Source organism: Berghia stephanieae, chromosome 8 (assembly GCF_034508935.2).
Source record: "Berghia stephanieae isolate SIO BIC M18660-M18661 chromosome 8, UCSD_Bste_1.3, whole genome shotgun sequence".
In the NCBI taxonomy this organism is placed as follows: domain Eukaryota; kingdom Metazoa; phylum Mollusca; class Gastropoda; order Nudibranchia; family Aeolidiidae; genus Berghia; species Berghia stephanieae.
This window is the reverse complement of record NC_088367.1, coordinates 39042967-39049261: the sequence shown is the minus strand read 5'-3', so window position 1 is coordinate 39049261 and position 6295 is coordinate 39042967.

The window sequence follows — 6295 nt, the reverse complement described above, 5'->3', positions numbered from 1 at the left end:
GAAAGACAGAGGAGATAGATAAGGTGGCGTGCTGGTTGAAACAACAACGAACCTCTCAGTATTCAAGCTGTGGAAAAGCTCTCCAGCTGACGTGGCTGAAAACGGTTGCCAACGGTTGCCAACATGCCTTCACGCGGTTGCTAGAGGTCACATCGTGACTTTTTAATTAATGTATTGTATATTAGTAGTATGTGCAGTGTTTGAACAAGTTTAAAATGTAATACCCTGGAGTGATCCTCGGCAAAATTGGAGGTTTCCTCAAGAAGAAGAAGAAGAAAAGAAGAAGAAGGAGAAGAAGAAGAAGAAGATGAACTACTACTACTACTACTACTACTACTACTACTACTACTACTACTACTACTACTACTACTACTACTACTACTTCTACCACAACAACAGCAACAACAACAACAACAACTACTACTACTACTACTACTACTACTACTACTACTACTACTACTACTACTACTACTACTTCTACCACAACAACAACAACAACAACTACTACTACTACTACTACTACTACTACTACTACTACTACTACTACTACTACTTCTACTACTACTTCTACCACAACAACAGCAACAACAACAACAACAACTACTACTACTACTACTACTACTACTACTACTTCTACCACAACAACTACTACTACTACTACTACTACTACTACTACTACTACTACTACTACTACTACTACTACTACTACTACTACTACATAACACGACTAAATCAACTGACATCGATAATAAATTTGAAAATCGATCAATGGCTCTCATTTAAATCAATTTTGTTTAGGTCATCACAAACCAAACCAAGTACGTAGGTATGGCTCATTGACCTTAAAGGAATCGCATGGATAGACAACGTAAGGAGACTCGAGTACGAATCAACAGACTGATTGATGGACAAAAAGACCTATGACATTTGTGACCCATCGTCTCAAAACGGTAATATGTCGGAACGAACCAAATGTTTAAAAGCCGAATTAAATGTTAAACTGGTCAAAAATATAAATTGTTGGCATTAGCATCCTAAAATATGGTATCCATTCTCCTCAATAAAACATACAAACTCAACACAAGTCTGATATTTCTGGTTATAAATTCAATTTTCAACATCTTAACCATTCCGACTTAATACCGTTTTGAGGCGGAGGCTCATATTTTGAGGTCATTTCGTTGATAAAGAATAGATACAAGTAATCACGGGACAGATAACACACATCGATTACACATTTTTTCTGGATTCAGTCTTTGTCCTTTATATAGTCACCTGGAACAACAACAAAAGACGTCTGACGTCTACATCATGTCACAAGACCGAAGGGCTCGAGCTCAGGTGATCGCTGGTTCGGATAAGTAAGTAAGTTTTTGTCCTTTTTTTTTTTTTTTTTGTAATGCAAGATATTTTAAATGTATTTTGTGGGGACGGACCTGGTGGCACGAATTTGCCGATCTGATAACCGAAGGTAATCATGGGCTTGATAAAAAAAAAAAAAAATAATAGTAATAATAATAATAATAATAATAATAATAATAATAATAATAATAATAATAATAATAATAATAATAATAATAATAATAATAATAATGATGATGATGATGATGATGATGATGATGATGATGATGATGATGATGATGATGATGATGATTATAATTACAAAGCTGCGACAAGCACCTTCAGCCGCAACTCCTCTTTAATATTATAATAATAAAAAAAAGCAAGAAAGAAAGAAAACAAAACAAAAGAAGAGAAAATAGAGAGAGAGAGAGAGAGAGAGAGAGAGAGAGAGAGAGAGAGAGAGAGAGAGAGAGAGAGAGAGAGAGAGAGAGAGAGAGAGAGAGAGCAACCTAAAACTGATTCTTAATTACCATCAAACAAATAAATGAAGATGTTCCTGCCATGAATTGGAAGCATACCTAGTAAATTCCGGATTATCGTTTTGGAAGAGTTCATAGAGCCTTTATACGGCTATGTGGTGTAGCGGTATGACACTCGGACGGTCCTGGGTTCGAGCCTCGCTCGGCGCATAGTTGAGTCCTTGGAAAAGGCTCTTTACTCACATTCTCTCACCGTACACAGGTGTAAAATGAGTACCTGGCCGTTAACAGCATTGTTTCTGTCGAAAAGAAATGTAATATCGTCAAACAGGCGTCATTTCTCATCCTACGTGTTACATGTTGCTGTTGGTCAGGGAATCCCTGTAAAGCGCTTTGAGCACGTTTAGTGGATATTGCGATATATAAAAGCTCAAGTTAAAAGCTCAACTTATACAGATAATGATTTCCCGAAATTATACATAGTCAACTCGCAACAGAGAACATTTGTTTTTTGTTTTTAAGGGTTTTACGGCGCTTGCAACACATTAAGGTCATATCAGCGCCAGTAAAAAGGAAGAAAATGGGATAGTAAAACGTTCTACAATTACAATAAAGCATCCAAGAAAAGGGAAGACAAAGGGGAATTGGTTCAAATAAGAAACGTGTAGATTCCAAAAGCAAACAATCAAAGTACTTAGTTTGAGATCACTAAAAGTCTCATCCAGACACAAGCACAGGTCCCCGCTAAGAGGAACACACTCAAATGTTTTACAAATCATAATATATGTTAACTGCGTTAATAAATCATTAAGATTGAAGACAGTTGATTAACAAATGAAGTGTTTTATTTCTAGACATTTCGTGCCATAGCTTCAGAATAGATAAAAGACAACCGAACACTTGGGTTGTAGTTTAAGCAGTCTAAATAACAATTCGTAATAGTGGAATTAACTATTCACATTGTCAACAATATATAATATAAAGAAAGCATAATACAGTGCATAACAGAGAGATGATTTACAATGAAAAAAATATCATCTCCCAAAACTAACTATACATACGACTGTTTCCTCTCAGCCAGGGCATCTGGCCAGGACGAGGACAAAACCAAATAATCTCAGTCCAAGACAAAGACAGAACGCATGTTGGAAAACAGGGATAGAAGACACAGTATGTACCCCCCTGCCCACTATGGGAGGTTAGGAACCCCACCCAGAGAGAACATGTTATCTGCATGCAATAAAGCCGCGAGATTCTAATGCAAGGAAAATAACTCAATAATTTCAATGCTGCATATCTCATTTCAATGAATTAATTCCCTTCTCCCGAGAAATAATATTGTATTCATAACGAGATGAAAGAAAATAAGACCAAGAAGAGGGATAGAAATAAAAGGAGTTTGAATGATCGAATTACTTTAACCCTCTCAACCCTAACACCGACTATATCCGTAGTATACCCGGGGTTACTTTTACCCCATGCCTATTTATTACATTTTTCTGAGACAAATTATAGGCGTAGTATCAAAGCTAATGTTTTTAGTTTTTACATGTTAATGATAATTGAATAAAACTATCTTTGTACATTTTTTTTCCAATTTTGAAAAGTAGCAAATATCTCTAGGATTGAGTGAGTTAACCCTCTCCTTACCAACTACAAGAAAATCGTCACATTCGTTACGATACAACCAACATTTTTCTTATTCAAATTTCTCTTGTACATCATAAAACTTTAAAAAAATGAACAGTGTTTTGTAGAGCATGTTTTGCTAAATAAATCATTTTTCGCAAGAACTTACTGATATTGTGTTTGGGTGATAAAAAATATATTTTTGTGTTAGTTGGATGTAGCGTTTTGGGGAAAATCCTGAAAATGGTTGGTAAGGAGAGAGTTAATCAGTTAATTAATCGCTTAATCAACAACGGGGTAATTCATCAAACATTAAAACTCTATACACATTTTATTTGCAGTTAGAAAAGTGAGTGGAGCAGGCACTTATGTTGGTAACAACAAGATATGAAGTGAGTAGAAAAGTGCCAGAAGACAATAGAGAATAAAATTTTTTTTTTTTTTTTTTCGCGGCGGTGGTGGGGTTTGAACCTGCGACCTTATTGGTACGACAACTCCGCCTGGCAGGTGAGAGCGTGGCTCTACCGTGTGAGCTATCCACGAACACAAAAATATTCGTTTCAAACCCAAAGTCATTTCTAGATCCCTCTCTCACCCACTTCTTGAGATCGCCGATTCGTTCGCCACCATCGCGAAGTAATTTTGACCAGCAGTTAAGCTTAATAGCCAATATTCTCATCACAAACATATAACATAGAAACGATTGAGACATTGAGTATGCTCCGGTGTATGGGGTGAATTTTTAATTCAGAAAAGTGAGTGGAGCAGGCACTTATGTTGGTAACAACAAGATATGAAGTGAGTAGAAAAGTGCCAGAAGACAATAGAGAATAAAATTTTTTTTTTTTTTTTCGCGGCGGTGGTGGGGTTTGAACCTGCGACCTTATTGGTACGACAACTCCGCCTGGCAGGTGAGAGCGTGGCTCTACCGTGTGAGCTATCCACGAACACAAAAATATTCGTTTCAAACCCAAAGTCATTTCTAGATCCCTCTCTCACCCACTTCTTGAGATCGCCGATTCGTTCGCCACCATCGCGAAGTAATTTTGACCAGCAGTTAAGCTTAATAGCCAATATTCTCATCACAAACATATAACATAGAAACGATTGAGACAATGAGTATGCTCCGGTGTATGGGGTGAATTTTTAATTCAGAAAAGTGAGTGGAGCAGGCACTTATGTTGGTAACAACAAGATATGAAGTGAGTAGAAAAGTGCCAGAAGACAATAGAGAATAAATTTTTTTTTTTTTTCGCGGCGGTGGTGGGGTTTGAACCTGCGACCTTATTGGTACGACAACTCCGCCTGGCAGGTGAGAGCGTGGCTCTACCGTGTGAGCTATCCACGAACACAAAAATATTCGTTTCAAACCCAAAGTCATTTCTAGATCCCTCTCTCACCCACTTCTTGAGATCGCCGATTCGTTCGCCACCATCGCGAAGTAATTTTGACCAGCAGTTAAGCTTAATAGCCAATATTCTCATCACAAACATATAACATAGAAACGATTGAGACATTGAGTATGCTCCGGTGTATGGGGTGAATTTTTAATTCAGAAAAGTGAGTGGAGCAGGCACTTATGTTGGTAACAACAAGATATGAAGTGAGTAGAAAAGTGCCAGAAGACAATAGAGAATAAATTTTTTTTTTTTTTTTTCGCGGCGGTGGTGGGGTTTGAACCTGCGACCTTATTGGTACGACAACTCCGCCTGGCAGGTGAGAGCGTGGCTCTACCGTGTGAGCTATCCACGAACACAAAAATATTCGTTTCAAACCCAAAGTCATTTCTAGATCCCTCTCTCACCCACTTCTTGAGATCGCCGATTCGTTCGCCACCATCGCGAAGTAATTTTGACCAGCAGTTAAGCTTAATAGCCAATATTCTCATCACAAACATATAACATAGAAACGATTGAGACATTGAGTATGCTCCGGTGTATGGGGTGAATTTTTAATTCAGAAAAGTGAGTGGAGCAGGCACTTATGTTGGTAACAACAAGATATGAAGTGAGTAGAAAAGTGCCAGAAGACAATAGAGAATAAATTTTTTTTTTTTTTTTTTCGCGGCGGTGGTGGGGTTTGAACCTGCGACCTTATTGGTACGACAACTCCGCCTGGCAGGTGAGAGCGTGGCTCTACCGTGTGAGCTATCCACGAACACAAAAATATTCGTTTCAAACCCAAAGTCATTTCTAGATCCCTCTCTCACCCACTTCTTGAGATCGCCGATTCGTTCGCCACCATCGCGAAGTAATTTTGACCAGCAGTTAAGCTTAATAGCCAATATTCTCATCACAAACATATAACATAGAAACGATTGAGACATTGAGTATGCTCGTGTATGGGTGAATTTTTAATTCAGAAAAGTGAGTGGAGCAGGCACTTATGTTGGTAACAACAAGATATGAAGTGAGTAGAAAAGTGCCAGAAGACAATAGAGAATAAATTTTTTTTTTTTTTTTTCGCGGCGGTGGTGGGGTTTGAACCTGCGACCTTATTGGTACGACAACTCCGCCTGGCAGGTGAGAGCGTGGCTCTACCGTGTGAGCTATCCACGAACACAAAAATATTCGTTTCAAACCCAAAGTCATTTCTAGATCCCTCTCTCACCCACTTCTTGAGATCGCCGATTCGTTCGCCACCATCGCGAAGTAATTTTGACCACAGTTAAGCTTAATAGCCAATATTCTCATCACAAACATATAACATAGAAACGATTGAGACATTGAGTATGCTCCGGTGTATGGGTGAATTTTTAATTCAGAAAAGTGAGTGGGCAGGCACTTATGTTGGTAACAACAAGATATGAAGTGAGTAGAAAAGTGCCAGAAGACAATAGAGAA